The sequence below is a fragment of the Gorilla gorilla genome, chromosome 15, assembly GCF_029281585.2.
Source record: "Gorilla gorilla gorilla isolate KB3781 chromosome 15, NHGRI_mGorGor1-v2.1_pri, whole genome shotgun sequence".
NCBI classification, from domain to species: domain Eukaryota; kingdom Metazoa; phylum Chordata; class Mammalia; order Primates; family Hominidae; genus Gorilla; species Gorilla gorilla.
In genome coordinates, this window is record NC_073239.2 from 36,188,182 (window position 1) to 36,209,031 (window position 20,850).

General features: G+C 45.5%; 1 protein-coding gene and 4 non-coding genes across 5 annotated transcripts in view; 3 read left to right on the plus strand and 2 right to left on the minus strand.

The window, feature by feature from the left end:
- Nucleotides 1–1,405: 1,405 nt before the first annotated feature.
- Nucleotides 1,406–1,487, minus strand: TRNAL-UAG (transfer RNA leucine (anticodon UAG)). The gene has a single exon. It is a non-coding gene; the product is annotated as a tRNA-Leu (tRNA).
- Nucleotides 1,488–11,193: 9,706 nt separating this feature from the next.
- TRNAT-UGU (transfer RNA threonine (anticodon UGU)) lies at nt 11,194–11,266 on the plus strand. Its single transcript has one exon. It is a non-coding gene; the product is annotated as a tRNA-Thr (tRNA).
- A 3,569-nt stretch (nt 11,267–14,835) lies between these two features.
- Nucleotides 14,836–14,917, minus strand: TRNAL-AAG (transfer RNA leucine (anticodon AAG)). The gene has a single exon. It is a non-coding gene; the product is annotated as a tRNA-Leu (tRNA).
- Nucleotides 14,918–15,183: 266 nt separating this feature from the next.
- The window catches only part of RNASE11 (ribonuclease A family member 11 (inactive)), a 30,308-nt gene continuing 24,641 nt past the window's right edge, over nt 15,184–20,850 (plus strand). The window contains exon 1 of the mRNA XM_019040013.4: nt 15,184–15,476. The gene's annotated coding sequence lies outside the window, so the exon portion shown is untranslated. The remainder of the gene's footprint in view (nt 15,477–20,850) is intronic.
- TRNAP-AGG (transfer RNA proline (anticodon AGG)) lies at nt 15,613–15,684 on the plus strand. The gene has a single exon. It is a non-coding gene; the product is annotated as a tRNA-Pro (tRNA).

Here is a 20,850-nt window from a genome sequence, read left to right on the forward strand (position 1 = left end):
GACAGGCGGGAGGATCGCTTGAGCCCGGGAGATGGAGGCTGCAATGAGTAGTGATCGCACCACTGCACTCCAGCCTGGGTGGCATGACACTTGGTTCTTGCACAGAGTCGCAGTTCTCTGCTCAGTTTCTTTCTTTCATTCCTCATGTCACGGCAGTGAAATCTCTCCCCGAGGAAGCTGTCCGGCCAAATCCATGAGCACTTCTGTAGGTGACGGGCTGTAGTGGCTGAAAAACGCAGTAGGACAACCATTCTGAGACGATACCACTAAATAGGCCCTGAGTGTACCCCCTCTAATTTTCCACAGTGGGTTAGTTTCTACGCGAGTATTGTAGCTGGGTAGTTCAGAAACCTGAACAGTCGCCACCACCGTGACCTGATTCACTGGGAAGGGGCAGGAGGGTGACTAAGCCCACGTTTACAGACGCCCCCTGGGCCCAATGAATGGAGTTAGTCAAGAATCCGCTTTGAAGTGTTTTTGAATCACAAACTCAAAATAACTGTTTACTTGTCTTCTCCCCATTCCCCATGAGGTAACGATGCCTGAATGAGAGCATGAACCTTGCTGAGTTTATTTTTTAGACGGAGTCTTACTCTGTCGCCAGGACTAGGGTGCAGTGGCGCGATCTTGGCTCACTGCAACCTCCGCCTCCGGGGTTCCAAGCGATTCCCCTGCCTCAGACTCCCGAGTAGCTGGGACTACAGGTCCGTCCGCGCCACCACCCCCGGCTTTGGTATTTTTTTTACTAAGGACGGGGTTTCACCATGTTGGTCAGGATGGTCTCGATCTCCTGACCTCTTGATCCGCCCGCCTCGGCCTCCCAAAGTGCTGGGATTACAGGCGTGAGCCACTGCGCCCGGCCGCTGAGTTTTTGCTTTCTGCATCCATTCGTCCGTCCATCTGTCCATGCATCCATCCATCATGTTCAATTACAAAAGTAACGTGATTAGAACCAAAACAGGGTCTAGGCAGGATATTTCGCGAGCACAGAGCTGCAACTCCTAAAGCAGTGTCGGCCGCGGGCTGATGGGACCAATGGGAAAGTTTCTGCAAAAACTTCCTGACCACCTTATGCTTAAACTAGGTAATGACAATGATTCAATGTGAGCGTGTATTTTAGAAGAGAACTGAACTTTCCTGATTGCGGGAACCCAGATGGTGCAGTGCAAAAACTGGGGTCCAGAGAGTCAGTACAACGGATAAGGTAGGAGACCCCGAGCGAGGAGGCCTCCCTACCTAACCCAAAGAATTCCCAATTGGAAATTAGGATTTTAATTACGAACGCAGAATTCAGAGGAACTGATGCTGTGTAACCCGGCAGAACCCTGGGAAAGGAAGATTTAACTACCTTGCTAGTTAGAAAGTGTTAGTACTTCAGAATCCTTGTTGTACTAAAACGTACCACTGGCAGTGGTGGGATTCGAACCCACGCCCCCGAAGAGACTGGAGCCTAAATCCAGCGCCTTAGACCGCTCGGCCACACTACCACACACGTTACAAGGCTTTGCAATTACCTTTTTCATTCTCTCAGCGTTTTGCCCCGGCGTACAAGTGCAAAATTCTGAATTTTCTTCGCGGAAGCAGAGTTCCGGATAGCATTTTCATTCATCCTTAGGGATCTAAGCAAACCCAAGGAGAGGAGGAATTACTGAATTCTCACTCGCCCTGGGAAGTGGGCTAGCAGGTAATCGAAGATTATTAGCGTCAATGTCTTTGGAAGACCTTTATCTTTTCTTGAACCTAGGCAATAAAACACGGAAACTTTAAAAATCCTACTGGTGATTTGAAAGTTATTCGAGAAGACTGAAGAATAAGAACTCCTTGCTGTTGGATCGTGGTTCTGTGGGTACAAATATTGCTTAGAGTGCCATGGGGTCGAAGTTCAGGTCACTTATTAGGCGCCCTTTCGTTCACAGACCTGTAAGCCTGTCACCGCGTTCAAAGGAAACTCGATGGCCGCTCCCTCCTGCAGTTTGGGCAAGGAGAGGTTGGGTGTAATTGCCGGGTTTCTTGTTGAGGAAGAAGGCCGCTCTGCACGCTCGGGTAGACCGACGCCTACGCCCATGGTAGTAGCACGGCTCCCCAGAGGGAGGTCACATTCCAAGGGCATCCCCAGCGCAGAAAGTGTGGTCCCGGGCTTCCCTGGAGCCCTGGTGCTGCTCATTCTTTTTCTTTTCTTTTCTTTTCTTTTCTTTTTTTCTTTTCTTTTCTTTTCTTTCTTTCCTTTCTCTCTCTCTCTCTCTTTCTTTCTCTCCTTCCTTCCCTCTTTCCTCTCTCCCTCTCTCTCTCTCTCTGTCTCTCTCCCTCCCTTTCGGCAGTATGGCTATTTTCATGATGTTGATTCTTCCTATCCATGAACATGGACTGTTTTCCGTTTGTTTGTGTCCTTTCTGATTTCCTTGAACAGTGGTTTGTAGTTCTCTTCGAAGTGGTCCTTCACTTCCCTTGTTAACTGTATTGCTAGGTATTTTATTCCCTTTGAAGCAATTGTGAATGGGAGTTCATTCCTAATTTGGCTCTCTACTTGCCTGCTGTTGTTTTTTTGTTTGTTTTGTTTTTTGTTTTGTTTTGTTTTTTGACGGCGTCGCTGTCGCCCAGGCTGGATAGGCAACACCCATGGCAGTGGTGCCATCTCGACTCACTGCAACCTCCGCCTCCAGGGTTCAAGCGATTCTCCTGCCTCAGCCTCCTGAATAGCTGGGAATACAGGCGTCCGCCACCACGCCCGCCCGGCTAATTTTTTGTATTTTTAATAGATATGGGTTTTCACCATGTTGGCCAGGCTGGTCTCGAACTGCTGATCTCAGGTGATCCACCCGCCTCAGCCCCACAAAGTGCTGGGATTACAGGCGTGAGCCGCCCCACCCGGCAGCTTGTCAGCTTTCTTAAGCTTTTAGGGTGAGATGAGGCGGTTTTCTCGATACAGGATCATGTCATCTGCAAACAAGAAGAGTTTGACTTCCTCTCTTCCTATTTGAATGCCCTGTATTTCTTTCTCTCGCTTTATTGCCCTGGTCAGAACTTCCAATACTATGTTAATACGTGTGGTGAGAGACGGCATCCGTGTTTCGTGCCTGTTTTCAAGGGGAATGCTTCCAGCTTTTGCCCATTCAGTATGATGTTGGTTGTGGGTTTGTCACACATGGCTTTTATTATTTTGAGGTATGTTCCTTTAAAACTTAGATTATTGAGGGTTTTTAACATGAAGGGATGTTGAATTTTACAGAAAGCCTTTTCTGCATCTATTTCATGTGTCGTAACATTTCTTTCTAAAGGAGCAGAGGGAAAGCTAGAAAACAGTTTCAGAGGTGATACTTGGGGTCTCCCGCACCCAAAGTGGGAATCACTGACCTGCGAACAACCCCACTCGGCGCAAAGCCCTGGATTATGTATTATTTATATTCTTTGCTGCTGTTCCCACTTGGCTGTTTTCTTGGTCTGTGGATCCAGAAATTCTCCTGGGAGTCTAATTAAAGTTGCCTAATTTTAAGTGCTCTCTCTGTCCCCCATCTCAATTACTCAAAAAAACCACAACCCTTTCTCGCCTCTCCTGGCCCTAGGCCTCTGAGGTCTCTCCCCAAGCCCTGGTGGCCCAGCGGGTCAGGTTGAGGGCGAATAGAGAGGAAAAAAGCGTTCTTCCCTGGGCCTCCGCGGGGACGAAGGTCCTGCGAGTTCACGGTCACCGCTGCCAGGAGTTGGGGGAGGCGAGCAGAAAGGAAGTTCTTAAAAAGCAGCTTTAAAATAGGGCTCAGGGAGCACCGCATAAACGTAGAACCCAGGCAGGGAAGCGGGGGCGGCATAGGAAAGGGCAGGGACGTTCGGAGGTCTGAGGCAGGCTCTCCTCCCGCGCACCCCCCCGACTCTAGTCCGGGCTCCCCGAGGTGCCTCCCAAACTCACCCCGTGTTACATCCCCCTCTTCACGCTCGTCACCCTCTGGCGCCAGCACCCTCCTCACCAACCTCCAGCTCACCGGCAATCTAAGCTCACTGGGTACCCACCGTTGGCCCTGACCAGGTCTCTTTCTCCCTAGAAGGAGGAGGTCAGCACCCAAGGCCAGCAGGCAGCATCTCGTAGGTTTTGAATCCAGCAAGGATGGTCAAAGATATGGCCTCCTACGCATCACTTAAGACGGAGAGATTAAAATACCGTCGCCAGCCCCTTTGACTGAATGTATGACTACTAAGAAATTTCACGTTGTGTTTTCAAGCTTTGGAGGAAGCCTTAGGAAAAAAGGAGTGTGAGCTTACTGCCTCCATCAGTACACGCAAGTCTTTGCCAGGGTCAGAAGTGGAAAGACTAATGTTCTTCTTAAGCTGGAGAGAATCCTAGGAATCCTGTGCCACCATCTCAGTGTGCAGGCCGGGGAAGCATCAGCTTGAAAGAAAAAAAGAAAGATCCTGGGGCTCTTTACGACTTGAAAGAGCTGTGCAGGGTGAATGGGAGGGGAGAGAACAAATATTTAAAATATCTGTTGAGCTATTATGCCTAGTATTGAGCCAACAAGAGACTTAGGGCACATGAATGGGTCTCATATTGAAACTTTTGATGAGATCTCCAGATGAGATTTTACAGTCGCATTTATGTCTCTGTGTTTCAGTGCTAGTCTGATAAACATACCTGCTATGGTTTGAATATGGTTAATTTGTCCCCACTAGAACTCTTGTCGAAATTTGATTTCCAATGTGTCAGTGTTGGGAGATGGGGCCTAGTGGGAGGTGTTTGGATCACAGTAGTAAATTCCTTATGAATGTCTTGGTGTCCTTCTCTCTGTAGTGTGTGAGTTCTGGCTCTGGTGAGACTGGATTACTTCTTTTGGGAATGGATTAGTTCCCTGGGATAGTGGGTTGTTATACAGCCAAGAGGCCCCCACTTTTTTTTTTCTTTTTTTCTCTTTGTATGTGTCTGCTTCCCCTTTGACCTTCTCTGCCTTGTTTTGACCTAGTGTAGTGGCCCTCCCCAGAAGCCTGGCTGATGCTGGTAACATGCTTCTCCTACTTCCCAGGCTGCAGAACTGTGAGCTAAATAAACCTCTTTCTTTCTAAATTACTCAGCCTCAGGTATTCTATTACAGCAACACAAAACGAAGACAATACTCATTTGGCCAGGTGTGGTGGCTCACACCTGTAATCTCAGCATTTTGGGAGACTGAAGCAGGCAGACTGCTTGAGGTCAGGAGTTGGAGACCAGCCTGGACAACATGGCAAAACCCCGTCTCTACTAAAAATACAAAAATTAGCCGGGCATGGTGTCATGTGCCTGTAATCCCAGCTACTCAGGAGGCTGAGGCAGGAGAATCGCTTGAACCCAGGAGATGGAGGTTGCAGTGAGCTGAGATCGCACCACCGCACTCCAGCCTGGGCGACAGAGCAAGACTGTCTCAAAAAAAAAAAAAAAAAAAAGTTTTAAAAAGTAAATGCTCAAAGTAAAAAGAGAGAAGGGAAATTTCCTTGTGCTCAGCAGGGAGATTTAAGCCCCTTATTTCTAGTTTGTATTTGTCTTTACACTTTTCACTGAACTTCATTGGAGAGATGGGACCAGAGGGATTTCATGGAGTAATCCAGTGAAATCAATCACCTCTGCAAGCTTCAGGTGAAAAGAAATGCAATCTTTGAACTACGGTATGATCAACAGAAATGGAAAGGGGAAGGATATGAGGCATTTTTTATTCTTTGTTTCTGTTCATCCTTCTGGTATCATTGTCCTCCTTCACCTACTCAGTCCCCATAAATATTGTAATAGTCTTGGTGCTTTGGGTTTAAAAAGATCGTGTCTGATGTACAATTTAATTTCTTCTTTGATTTCCCTCTACTGCTTTTCCTAGTCCCTGACTTTAATTCCATAGTGTACCAAGTACTCAAAACACAGTCAGCTTCTCAGTGAACACACAGGAGTGTTTATAATGGGTTTAAACATTTGAGGCAAGCCGGTGGGGTGCATGTGCCAGGAAGCCTTTTGGGACTTGGAAATAGAATCTTGCCCACTTCACATCCACCACATAAATCTGTGCTTATCATTTGATCAGGTTTGGGGAGGAGCAGAAGACAAACAAGATTATTATCCTTGCTCATTGGGAACTTGAATTTGAATAAAAGAAAATATCTTCTCCACCTTTTACAATATATACAATACAAACCTAGAAGAATGAACAAACACACAGAGACACACACTACAGTTAGATGGCAATACAAGTGGTAACTGATAATCACTAGAGTGAGTGTAGCCTCAGTTTCCAGAAGGTAAGATGTCTGTGGAAATCTGAAGAAAACTTTGAGAAAGTACAAATCGAGGCAAGTACGTGTGTGTGTGTGTGTGGCTAAAGCTTTGCAAACTCACGTTCCTTGATGTCTGAGATAAACAATCTATGTATCTTGGAAACCAGTATGCCTGTCATAGGTGTTCGTGGATGTTGTTACAGTGAATAATTGGTTGAGTCCTGGTAATTGTGCCTACTTTTCTGGGATATAAATTCCTGACCTTTAAAAATATTCTATAGCCAATGAAGCTGAAAATTACAAAGTCTTCCCCAAAGGATGACATAATAGTTTCCTTTTCTGAACAGAAGCTCCTTGAAATAGTGCACTGTCATGTAAATAAGTATCACTCATTAGACTTCATTCTTCCTGCTTGGTTTACTAGAAATTCAGTCCTACCTAGACCCTAGACAATCTATCCTGGAAAATTAGTAGTAGAGTCCTTGACAAAAATATTTAAGCTGAATCTAATCATGAGGAAATAAGTAAATATTGAACTGAATCTTATATGAGGAAATAATCACATTCAGAATGTGAGACTTCCTGTAAGACAACTGCCATGAGAAAAGAAAGTCTAAGAGGAGAGGAATTTTCTAGACTAAAAGAGACCAAAGAGATGTTACAACTAAATGCAGTGAGATATATTGTTAGAATTTACATTACTTTAATAGGGAGTAGGTAAGTGGGGAAATCTGCTTACCCACTAATAGACTGTATGTCTATTACAGCTAATAGACTGTATGTCTATTACAGCTAATAGACTGTATGTCTATTACAGCTAATAGACTGTATGTCTATTAGCATATAAGGAATTATAAATTTTCTTGGCTGTGATATGGTACTAATATTCTGCTCTTGGATAGTACATGTAAACAGGGGGAAGGGGAGGTAAGAAGGATGCAAATGTTCCTAATAATGGGTGTTCTAGTTAAAGGGTATACAGGTTTTACCGTACCGTTTTTTTAACTTTTCCCTAGGGTATTACTATACAAACAGACAGTGGCCAGAACATATATAAAAATAGACCTCTGACCAGCACTAACCTACAACAGCCAGTGCAGGAAGTCAACCCACAGTGACCAGCACAGGAAGCCAGCCCATTATCTCTCTCTCTCTTTTATTTATTTATTTTTTTGAGACGGATTTTCACTCTTGTTGCCCAGGCTGGAGTGCAATGGCGCTATCTTGGCTCACCGCCTATCACTGGCTATCTCTGCCTCCTGGGTTCAAGCAATCCTCTTGCCTCAGCCTCCTGAGTAGCTGCGATTACAGGCATGCACCACCACGCTAGGCTAATTTTGTATTTTTAGTAGAGACGGGGTTTCACCATTTTGGTCACGCTGGTCTCGAACTCCTGACCCTCAGGTGATCCGCCTGCCTCAGCCTCCCAGAGTGCTGGGACTACAGGCGTGAACCACAGCGCCCGGCCAGTCCATTGCCTTTAAGCCAGACTTTTAGGAAGTCAGACCACTATCTCTAAGCAACCAGCCTAGGAAGCCAAACAATAACCTCTGTAAAAACCAGACCCAGTGGTTAGGAATTTATGAATAATTAACACCTTTCCTATTATTTGTTTCTGTTTCCAAGTTAGCATCAACCAGAGAAAGCCAAATATGCATCCCTAACCAATCACATAGGATGCCCCGCTTCTAGTTAGCCTGCCCACCGTGTCCCCATGCCACAGTCTCCAGTCAGGGCACACTTGAAGGCTTCCCTTTGTCCACTATAAAGTTTTCGCACTCCTCTGCTTGCCTTTGAGTCTCTGCCAAATCACAAGTGACGCCCTTTTGGGTCCCCACTTCCAAGATGGCAAAGAAAAGAAATAACAATGGTCATGCCAAAAAGGGCCACAGCCACGTGCAGCCTATTTGCTACGTGAACTATGCCCTATGCCTACCCAAAGGCAAGACTATTAAGAAGTTCATCATTCAAAACGTAGTAGAGACTGCACCTGTCAGGGACATTTCTGAAGCTAGTATCTTTGACGCCTATGGGCTTCCCAAGTTGTTCGTGAAATTCTGTTATGGTGGGAGTTGTGTCATTCACAGCAAGGTAGACAGGAATTAATCTTGTGAAGCTTGCAAGGACCGAACACCCCCACCCTGATTCAGACCTATGGGTGCTGCCACATGACCCCTACCAAAGCCCATATAAGAAGGTGAGTCCTTAAGGACTGAAGAAAAACTCTCTCTAGAGAAAAATAATATGGAAATTATATTTTTAAAAAATCACAAGTGAAGTCTGCTAACTCCTTTGCTATAGAAAGCTCTGAATAGCTTTTGCTTGTTCTCATTAACTTGTGTTCATTTATTTCCACATTAGGATTAAAGTTTTTCCAAATGAAAAGTTGAGGGGAAATGGAAGAAATACAGACAAACAACAAAAAAAGCAATTAAAAATATTGCTAAGATTGCAACTAGGGGTCAAGTTGCTCAGCAGGGGAAGTGCTCAGGATGGGCCAGAACACACTGGAGCACAACCAGGTTTGCTGATTCTAAGTCTAATAAAATAGTAGAAGGGGCTTTTGGAGTTTCGTAGCGTCAGACAGGCCAACTCGAGTGAATTGTGGAGTAAGGGGCTGGAAGAATGAGAATGTAACATAAGGTCCTGGGACAACCTTTGATGGTAGGAGGTGGGCTGAATGTGGATAGGGTCAATTGGTCAAAGGTTTATTTGTACTGATAGAGGAGTGAGAACCCTCTCCGCAAAGCCAGCCTCTGTCTCGCAGAAACCAGAAACATCAGATCCATGGTTGTTGCCCTGGCTTCTCTCCTTGGAATACTTCTTTGAATATTTTAAATTATTATTATTATTATTATTTTTAGACTGAGTCTGGCTCTGTCGCCCAGGCTGGAGTGCAGTGGCGCCATCTCGGCTCACTGCAACCTCCGCCTCCCGGGTTCAAGCAATTCTCCCGCCTCAACCTCCCGAGTAGCTGGGACTACAGACCCGTGCCACCATGCGCTATTTTTTTGTATTTTTAGTACAGATGGGGTTTCACCGTGTTAGCCAGGATGGTCTCAATCTCCTGACCTCGTGATCCGCCCGCCTCAGCCTCCCAAATTTAAATCATTCTTAAATGAATAACAGTCTGTGGTTAGAAGAGAAGAAATCAATTCATGTAGGGAATACAAGTGAGCTTGCCAAATTGTGACAGGGTGAGAATGAGGGGACAGGTTCTAAGAGAAGGTGAGGAGCCATCATGAATACCATCAGAGAAAGACAAGCAAAGAGAGGAGGAGAAACAGCAAAGAGGAAGAAGGCCGTTTGAGAGACAGTTTGCACTGCTTAGTAATTTTGCCTATGGCCAGTCCCTCTGAAAATAATAATAATGAAGATAATACTAACAATGATGATAATAATAAACACCTATTTCGAAAACAGGGACATTGAGACCTGGCAAAGTTAAATAACCGATTTAGGTTTTTTCTAACCACTGCACTGCATACTCTATGTCTATACATGCCAACAGTCACACATCAACTATGACCAAAAGTTTATTTTAATTTGACTTTTCTGCTCTAGAAAAAAGGTAGGCCTACTTGTGTTCCCCTGACGTTAAAAAAAAAAAAAAAAAAAAGGTAGGCAACCTGCCATTTCCTTAAGCTATGAGGTGTGTCTTTAGGCCCAAAGAGAACATGTTAGAGGTTTTCTCCAGTGAAGTGTCTTGTGTAGGCAAATAGAGTATAGAGACTCAATTTTTAATTCAATCAGTTAAAACAAAGCCTTGTAGTTCTCTTGGGAGCAGAAGACTGAGGGTTAAACACCCAGGAGCAGTAGAAGGAACAGCCCTTGTCAGGCTACAAAAGATATGTATTCATCTCACCTTAGGACAACATTGTGAGGCCTCTTCCTGACTCATCCCTAATCCAAGAAAATCTGCCACAAATGCCTTACTTTGCCTATCTAAATAGAGCACTTTTCTTCCTTGAAAATGTGTAAGGTCAACAGCATCATGTTTTACGTTTAAATAATGAAAAATAAAGGAGACAATGAATCATAATAACCTTACAGATTTCTTACAAATTTTGTGATCTTGGACTTGAAAGCACTAAAAAATAGTGAGTATAAGAGCAGAGCTGTGATCAGAAGGTCTAAATCTTACTAAGCAGAGTCGCGTCACTTCTTGGGGTTTCATGAATCAGTGCTTATTTTCCAATGTTCTCACCTACGGCTTATTTGCCTTAAGAAATGGGTACGAGATCTTTGTTAGTTAAATAATTGTTTAGTTTCTGTTCACCAGCTTATATAAACAAGGTTTCTAAAAATTAAAAACAATCTTTTCTAAAAAGTCGTATTATTTTCATACCAACTATGTGTAAATCTGTGTATGTCTTCAGGGAAGGATTAAACTCTTCTTCCTCAACACCCCTTTTCCCTGTTTGCTTCTACCTCTGGACCTTGGAAGAGTGAGGGATTAACTCCAGAAAGTGTTAACTTTCTTTCCTCTGACCACAGAAAACTCCTCCAAGTTTAGAGGTTTAGGGATCTGGATTGAGAAAGGAAAAAGCCATGGAAAATCTCTTCTCACCTCCGTCCCTGGATTTTACCACCATATTAAGCGGAAGGCGAGCACTACAATTTCGTTGTCCATCAGACGCCCTCCATAGACGCCTCATATTTCGGGAGGTGTGTGTGTCGGGGGTCGCCCTTGTACCCAAAGATCTGAAATTCTTACATCTTACCGTTTCCATGCACCACAGAGGCACAGTAAGCAAAGTCTCAGGAGAGTATCACGGTGAGGAACGGGAAGACAGCCTGGTAGTTGCTCTGCTCAAAGCAGAATCTTTTCGAGGGATTTACAGAGCACGAAAATGTTTTCATTTTGTAGGAGAATATCCTGGAATTTTACTCAAGCTAACATCCTATTCAGTAGCCGGAATGCTAGAAGCATAATATCAATCTATAAGATGAAAGGTAGAGAAATTGAAAGCAGGCAAGGGCTCCATAGCTCAGGGGTTAGAGCACTGGTCTTGTAAACCAGGGGTCGCGAGTTCAATTCTCGCTGGGGCCTGCGTGTTTTTTTCCCCCTACCCACAGGGATTTCCACATCAGAAGGTAAGCGGGGTCGGACAACGCGGCAGCAGCGTGGCTGTCGCTTGGCACATCTGCATGTCTTCGGCAGTCATTTAGGCTAGGGGGTTTCACGCCTGCTGCAGAAGCTGCCAGTCTCAATGACTCTTGGGGCGTGTGGTTTACCTCTGCTATGCAAATAAGTACGCATTCTTGCCGATAGAAGGCACCCAAGAACCTAGTTCATCAGAAAATGCCTAATGATTTGAATGAGCCTTAGGGCAAAACTTAAGAGTATTCGTATCGCAGCTCGTTGGTCTAGGAGTATGATTCTCGCTTAGAGTGCGAGAAGTCCCGGGTTCAAATCCCGGATGAGCCCTCCGTCTTTTCAACCCAACATGGTGTGTCTTATTTGAAAACTTCACGACTGCGCTTTCTGTCCCTGTATACCATTCTTCGAAAAATTGCAGCTACTAACTCCCCAGGGATGTGAAGAAGCAAAGCACAGAAAACCCCAGGTTATCCTTTTTATTCTCTCTGACAAACTGTAACACATCTTCCTCTCCCTGCCTATCTCTAGCAATCCTGTCAAGTCAAATAAAACAGTCTATGCAAAGTTGCTCGGAAATCTTAGCCCTTGGTAAACACAAGGAGCTGCTTTCTTTCCTGGGAATGAATTGGGAACTGACACATACTAACATTGTCACCATGTGTAACTGTATGATGTGTTATCTTTTAAAAAGGGGTTTATATGTTATTACATAATATTGCCTTTTCTTCTCCTTTTCTTTCTTTCCTTTTTCCCCACCCTTTCTGGTGTTTTTTTGTTTGTTTGTTTTGTACTGTGAGGTAGGCAATGAATTCTGTTAACTCCAGTGGAGCAATAGAGTGATGAGGGAAAGTGTATCTCCAAAGGCAAATTTTGAAATGTTAACTTTAAAAATAATGTTTTGTGGATCCTTAGCAACTTTCTTTAGTGTGTGAATAACTATTACAGAATAAAACGATTCCATTAGAAGTGAACTGTATCCCTTCCTGGCAACAGATGGACTAACTTACCCACATCGACACTCATCATCTCTGTCTTCTGTCTTGTTTCAAGGCCCATCTTTCACTTCTCATATTTGAGGGCAGCTCCTTCAGTTTCACATCAGATGAATTTCGCATTTCCTCTCCTTCGGGTAAGGACTTGGTTTCTGAAATCAACATTACCTCCGCACCTCCACCCCCAAGCCCCTAACAACACACACAGCAGCTATTTCCCCCAGTGTGCCAATCATTTCCATTAGCATACAAACACTAAACAGCTGCAGTATCACCAATCCTTTAAAAAAATTCCTTCTTAACCACTCTTCCCAATTCTCTTTCTTCTGCATAGATAGAAAAAACTTCTTAAAAGTTATGCATTGTGTATCTCAACTTCCTCTCCTCATGCTCTGTCCTCAACCAATTATGATCAGGCCTTTTTTCTCCACCACGCTACTTGAAATGGCTTTTGTCAAGGTTGCCAATGACTTTGATGCTTCCAGATCTAAAGGTCACTTTTCAGTCTTCGTCCTACTTCATTTCTCATCTCAGAAGGCTACTTTTCAGTCTCTTTTAATGGCTCCTCCTTTCCTGACCTCTCAATATTTGAGTGTTATCTTGCTCTCCCCTTGCCAATTTTTTTGTTTATCTCTCTATACTTATCAAGTCATGAGGCTTACCATAGCATCGTATACTGATGATTCCTATTCATAAGCCTTGATCTAGGTTTGTAGATATAGTCATCTGCTTGCCCCAGCATGTGAACAAGTTATAGGCATCTCAGAATTAACTTGTCTCAAATGATACCCTTGATTTCCTGCCGCTCCTCTTCCAATTGCTCTCCAACCACCACCCATACCTCAGGAAACAGATCCATCATGTATCCAGTTTCTCCAACATCACATCCAATCCACTGTTCTATCTTCGTCTATTTCCCAACACACTCATTATCACCCTGGTCTAAACTCTCCTTGATCTCTTACAAATCCCAATGATAGCCTTCTAACTCATCTTCCTACTTTTTCTCTACTCCCTATTCTAGAGAACAGCCAGAGTTATCCTATTACAATGTAAGCCAAACAATGCTCTCCTCCACTTAAAAGCACCCAATAACTTCTCACATTTAGAACAGAATCTGTGATCGCGCCCTTGTGTGTTCTGATGGTGTCTGTCCCTCTGATCGCAACTGCTTACCCCCTCCTCCTCCTTCTCACTCACTGTCTTCTAGCTATACTGGCCCTCCCACTGTTCCTCAAATCCATGTGCCTTGTTTCTTGTTCCGGACTTTTCATGTACTGTTTCCTTTGCCTAGAACATCTCACTTCCTCAAATATTTGTATCCCTCTCTCTCTCTCACTCCTTCTGTGCTCAAATGTTACCTCTTTAGAGACAACCTCCTTGACCACTCTTTCCAAAATAGCCTCCAATTGCCATTATACCCTACACTAATTTATGGCTGTTCACAGCATTTATCACTACTTAATATTATTATATGCAGTTCTTTCCTTCTTTTTTCTGTTTCCCCTACTAGGATATAAGCTCCAGGAAGGCAGGTCTTTTGTCGTGCTCGATTTTGTACCCTCAGCACTTAGCAATGTGTACTATTTGTAGTTGGCAATTAATAATGAATAGATGAATGGATGGACGAATATTACCACACTTCTGGGCACACCTGCTGGTCTCCAGAGGCCACAATTAAAGGGCAATTTATTTCCAGTTTCTGTAGAGTCAGATTGGAATCTTCCCAGGGATAATAGCCATGGCTATGGAATTATGTTGCAAATGGATACCTAAATTGATCTTTCTTGTTTCTGCAGAATATACGCTAAGCACCTTACACGTATTCACTAATTTTCATAATACAGGTATATATTATCTCCAATGTACAAATGAGGAAATAGAGGCACACAAAAGGTAAGCAGCTTGCCCAAGTCACACAATTAGTAATGTGAGAATTGCCACCCCTTGCATTCTAACAGCCCAGCCCACGGTCCCTTCACCTTCCCACATCACTGCACTACCTTCCTTATGCCGCATTTGTTTTCTACTCGATGATGTTTTACAATGTTTCAAGACCGTTTTTTTTGTAATTGTAGGATTTATTTTTCCAGTGTAGACCGTGAGTTTCTCTTGTGGGCAGGCATTATTTTATTCCTCTTTTTGTACTCCTCAACAACTAGAACAGTGCAAATTACGCTCGTCTACTTAAAGGCAAAGAGCTCAAAATACGCTCGTCCACTTAAAGGCAAAGCAAAGGCTACACATGAATTATATTAATGTCCTGGCACTTTCCCTCCTTTGGGAAACCATGGATTCAAAAGCATCTTTATGATCTTGAGAGGATTTTACTGTCTTTATGAAGTACTTCACATTATGAAAGACTCAGAAATACGAGACTTTCCAAAATAGCGGACAGCTCCATTCTTTACCAACTGGAGATACGAAATTGGGTGCTAGAGAAAGGTGAAGAGACTGTGTTAACGTGGTAGCACCAGTACAGTAATCGGAATACACGGATGGTTTCCCCAACAAAAGTAATGCACCTGGCAGCGGTGGGATTCGAACCCACGCCCCCGAAGAGACTGGAGCCTTAATCCAGCGCCTTAGACCGCTCGGCCACGCTACCTACTGGATAATCGTCGGAAACATAGTCTCTACCCTTTCCTCTTTTACCCTTCCCACCTGCCAACTTCATGATCCTGTATTTGTAGTTTTACCGGATTTTTTCTTTCTTTTCTTTCTGGTTTGTTTAGCTCTCCTTCATCTTTTAAGCCGCACTATTTGAAATTGGTGGAAAGAGTTATAATACATGTTGTGAAAGGCGTCCCGAGAGAGGGAGGGCAACCTTGTCAGGTCTAACGGTTTGGAGCGCCAGCCCCGTGCCAGGCAAGGCGGGTCACCGGGCAGCGTCGGGGCCCTCCTCTGCCTCGGGGTCTCTTCACGGAGGGCGTCCTGTGGCGACAGCTTTCGCCGGCCGCGGGCACGGCGGTCGGTACCTGTTAAGGACGAGATGCCTTCCGACCACCGGATAACTCGGGACGGTCCCTGATTTGCCTGCTCCCTGTCCTACAGCATCTTCGGCTCACTCGGAAGTGAAAACATGCAGCTTAATTATTCCCACTGACGCCTGAACATTTTTCCTAAAAGGGACCTGCAGTCACAAGGCGCCGCCTTTCGGAATTTAGGTGAGAAAACCTGCAGTGGTTTACTTTATCCACTAGGTGTCACCCATGCCCATAGTTATAAAAGAAGACAGTGACCAACTGTAGACGTGGCTGAAAGTTTTATTAAAGTTTAGTAACCCAAACGAACTTTATAGGTGGCTCGTTGGTCTAGGGGTATGATTCTCGCTTAGGGTGCGAGAGGTCCCGGGTTCAAATCCCGGACGAGCCCTGTTCTATTTTCTTTCTCTCCCAGTTAGCTGGCCCCCATAAAGTCACAGATTTTTCTGTCAGTGGACATCCCAATAAAACCACAGGTTTATTCACGTTAAACACCATCGCACAAAGTAAGCACCGTCTGAAGTTAGTATGTGAGTACCATGTAATGCTCCATTATTTCAAATATATGTATTTCATCTTTAGACAAAAATGCTCTTTGTCATGGTATTACATTATGAGGATAAATACCAGGTGCTACCACATATCATGTACATTTCTTTTACATAATCATTATTTTAAATCAACCAGCTTTTCACTTTTGCAGTTCTTTGTTATTATCCAGGAATTGTTCATTCAGGACAGTCATATTTTAATAGTTTCACATAACCCTCACTTTGTAAGCGCAGGGGCCAGCAGATGTGGCGGAGTTCTTGTCACAAATAAAGCCTAGACTCCGTCATTCAAGCCTCAGCTCACTGAACCCTTCTGTGTGTGCATAGGGATGGGGAACTCGTTGGTGTAGCCCCTTGGGAATGAACTTCTCAACAGGGATTTGCAATCGTATCTGCATATTAGAGTCACCTGTGAAGCTTTTTGACCATCCACTGCTGGGTCCAACCCCAGAACAATTACACTGCAATCTCTGAGGATGGGACCCTAGGAATGATTTTCTTTCTTTCTTTCCCTTTTCTTTTCTTCTCTTTTCTTTCTTTCTCTTTCTTTCTTTCTCTCTCTCTCTCTTTCTCTTTCTCTCTTTCTCTTTCTTTGATGGAGTTTCACTCTTGTTGCCCAGGCTGGAGTGCAGTGGTGCAATCTGGGCTCACTGCAACCTCCACCTCCTGGGTTCAAGAGATTCTCCTGCCTCAGCCTCCCAAGTAGTAGGGATTATAGGCCTGCACCACCACACCTGGCTAATATTTTGTATTTTTAGTAAAGACAGGGTTTCACCATTCTGGCCAGGCTGGTCTCGAACTCCTGACCTCAGGTGATCCACCTGCCTTGGTCTCCCAAAGTGCTGGGATTACAGTTGTGAGTCACCATGCCCAGCCTAGGAGTGGTTATTTTTCAGGAAAAAAAGCTCCCAAGATGTCACTGGAATTGCCCTGGGAGCTAATATGCTACTAAGTTCCTCTACAAGACACAGCTGGAGACCATGCAGGGCGGGGTAAGTCTGTAAGAACCCTGTGTCCTACTCTGCGTTCCTCAGAATCACCCCCTTCTAGCTGGTACTTGATCTTCCCTAGTTAAGTTTTCTTTTGGGTACAACCGTGTGCCACATTATTTTGCCTCTGCAATCCTCCTTACTTTCCCAAGCCACAGAAATGGACTGTGCTATGGGATGGTTGCCTACTGAGGTTTGTGCAAACATAACATGTGTTTCCCTCAAAGAGGGAAAAGACAGCCTAGTGGTTCACCCTGCTTATTTGAGAAGGGTATGTGGCTGCGTGTGTGCGGGGAGGGAGGCTTTCACTTTCTACGCAACGGCTAGATCCTCAGAACACCCTCTTCATCTCTATTACCCTGCTACCAGCGGGGTATTCAGTGTTTACATCCTATAGTTCAGCCACATGTGTCCTGACTCATCTGATGAACAAGAACTAGAAATCACAGGTATTTTTCACTTCATTCCTAGCTACACTGTTGAGTACTTAACTTCTGATACTTCTTCAGATATTTAGAAGAACTATGAAACAAATAATCTTGGAATTATCTTTTATTCCTCCCTCTTACAACTCATGTTCAATCCCTTAACAAATGATGTTGGCTCTATCATCAGAATATTTCCAGAATTCAAACATTTCTCACCACCTCCACCACCACTGCTGTAGTCGAAGCCACCACCATTTCTCATCTGCCCTATCGCAGCAGCCCTTTAGCAGGTCTCTCTGTTTTGTCCTTGTGCCCTTAAATCTATTTTCCACAAAGTAGAATGATCCTGTCAAATCCTAAGAGCTTGTCGTTTCTCTGCTTACAACCCTCTGTGCATCTCTGTCACGCTCAGGGTCAGGTTCCAGCCCCAGCTGAGGGCTGAGGGGAGTAGGTGGACATGGGGCAGGGAGCTGGAAGAACCCTCAAGAGACAGCAGGTAAATGAGACATGGCTTTATTCAGCAGCCCCTTCGCAGGGTCAGTGTTACATTTATACACTACACAAACGATAGTGACTGAGAGCCAGGTGGGGAGCTTCTTTATGTTGTGCCTACATGGCTATGATTATATGAGATATGGGACTGTGCACTTGCGCCCCAATCCCACTGAGTCATCTAGGCTGTTTACCTTGGCCTATGCCTGCTTGGCTGCACACAGCCATGTTCCTTACACTCCACCCCCTAGGCCAGGGAATCCTCTTGGTGGGGACCCGTGCACATATGGCAGCACCCTGGACCCATAGGCCACAGCAACGACACAGACAGCAACAACCTACCACTAATATTCCTGCTATGCTACCTATGATTATGAGAGCCCATTGTAGGCCAGATCCCAAAGACGCCCACCATCTCTGCAGGGGGTCATCAGTAAGGTGCTCAATCACCTTAATCTCCTATGACACCCCTTGTGAAGCTGCCATTATATTCCAGTGGTTGTCAGGCATAAATGTACAACACTGTGTCCCTACAAGGGCACAGGTGCCACCTTGGGCAGCTGCGACTATGTCTAAGGCCAGCTGGTTTTGCAGCACCACCTTCCTGATCTGATCAACTTCATCAGTTAACAAAAGGAGGGCAACTCGGGACCGAGCTGTGTGGTCTGCAAAGGCTGCAACCTGTTTTTCTATAGTAATGACGCCTGCTCCAGGGATAGTCATTGCCAAGGGATAGAACCACCAGAGGGCCTGCTGCACTGGGAAAAAGCAGGAACACAGTGGCTCCCAGTTATGCAGCGACTAGGCAATGTGGGAAGCCCAGTGGCAGGCACATAGGGCCAACCCCAGGTACAATGTCCAGTCCAGTTGGCTGGGAGATATGGCCATCCTGTGTCCCCACACACCCATAAACTCCCAGGGGGCACAAAGTCCATGGGGGCCTGGCCTTGGTAAGCCCGCTTGTTCCACTGCACCCTTGGTGTGGTGACACATGTTATGTTTGCACAAACCTCAGTAGGCAACCATCCCACAGTGACTTTACCCCAGTGCTGCTCTATACATTGTGATACCTGCAATGGGGGCACCACGTGTTCTCCCATTAGCCAGCTCCATCCATCATGGACACTACGAGTCAGCCAAGAGCCAGGTTTGCCATGGGTTTTGTGATGCCGCCTATCCAAAGCCCACCCTGTGGCATCCCACCCATTGTCCGTGGGACCCCAAGCTTCTAGCCATGTCCAGTTCTTAACAGAAGCAGGATACGCGTTCCAGGGCAAACTCTCCGCAGCTGCTGCTGGAAGGTGGAGCAGATCCAACAGTTGGAGACATTGGTCACCTCAGCGTAGGTGTGGGCCCAGTCCACAATGCTGTTGGAGCATGTCAACCTACAGCCACAACAACAAAGCAGGCACAGGTATTAACGGGTAAATCACATCCCTCAGGCAAAATACAGGCTAACTTTTCTTTTTTTTTCTTTTTTTTTTTGAGACAGAGTCTCACTCTGTTGCTGAGCCTGGAGTGCACTGGCACGAGCTTGGCTCACTGCAACCTCTGACTCCTGGGTTCAAGCAATTCTCCTTCCTCAGCCTCCCGAGTAGCTGGGATTACAGACATGTGCCACCACGCCTGGCTGATTTTTTGTATTTTTAGTAGAGACAGAGTGTCACCATGTTGGTCAAGCTGGTCTCGAACTCCTAACCTCAGGTGATCCACACGCCTCAGCCTCCCAAAGTGCTGGGATTACAGGCGTGAGCTACCGTGCCCAGCCAATATAGGCTAACTTTTCATCTCTGGATAACAATACAGCTGCCAAGGCTCCTGCCCTCGGTGATGATACCACACCTTCTCAGCTCCCCATGGTCCTTTTCGGTCTTGTACCCAAGCCAAAGTCACAGGGGAGCTCAAAATAGGCCACACAGACAGTACATATATAGGAGGGTCCCTTACCTGGCCATTCCCCTGCAAATGGTCAATCGTGGAGGCCACACATTAAATACCCAAGGAGCCACATGTAAGTCATACTGCAGATGCTCCCTCCAGGGGGCTACAATAGCTAACCATCTGCAATGGGGGGCTTGGAGGGTCCATGGCCAACATCAGGTTTTCTGTTCCCCTGCCTTCAGGGGCGTTGTGGCAGGCAACAATAGATTACCATTTGTCCCCATACCTAGTCAGAGGAGGTCTTCCTTGGTGTGTATCTGTAGCTGGATGGGGATGGTGGCCCACGGTAACAGTGTCTCCACCAGGGCTGGGCCACCTTTCCGTGGTTGCTCATTCAAAATTTTAACACAAAATTTTAAGTGATGGTAGGGCAGGTGCCCTCAGCCAGATGGCAAATGTGTTGCACTGGCCCCTCATCAATTACTTGTAAGTAATTGGTCCAACCTGGACATGGATGTCTGTGCTGCCCTAGTCCGGGGAGTTGTTACCCATGAATGCACCCACCCTGCTATTGGGTAAGTCGTTCCACACAGCAACTGCAGCCCATCCTGTCAAGCTCTTACAGGCCTGAAGAGCAGCATATACAGCAGCTAAATTCTTCTCTATCAGTGAATACCAGAGCTCAGCTCCCTTCCACAGCTGGGACCAAAAACCTGTTGGCGTTCTAAAGGGCTCCATGCGCTGCCATAGGCCCCAGCTGAAACCATTTGTGGTCACGTGTACACCAGGTTCAAATGGGTGCCCCTGATCAATTACTTGTAAGTAATTGGTCCAACCTGGAACTCCAGCCCCGCAAAGATGGGGGAGCAACATGCAACTGTAACCCGTTCTTCAGGAGTCTGTTATATTGCTCAATCATGCCAGGGGCTTGTGGGTTATAAGAAACATGAAACCCCCATTGTATGTCCATCTGCTGTGCCCACTGTTGTCCCTGCTGTCCAGTGAAATGTGTTCTATCACTTTTAACAGCCAGGGGACGGCCGTATAAAGGCACATAAGTGTTGCAGGGCTCGAATGGTGTGTTGCTGGTCAGCCGCCCTGCAAGGGTAGGCAAACAACAAGCCAGTGGCTGTGTCTATAGCCATATGTGTAGCCCTGTGATTTTGGCAGTGGCCCAGTGGAATCTGTTTCCCATCTGGTTAAGGGCATCTGGCTT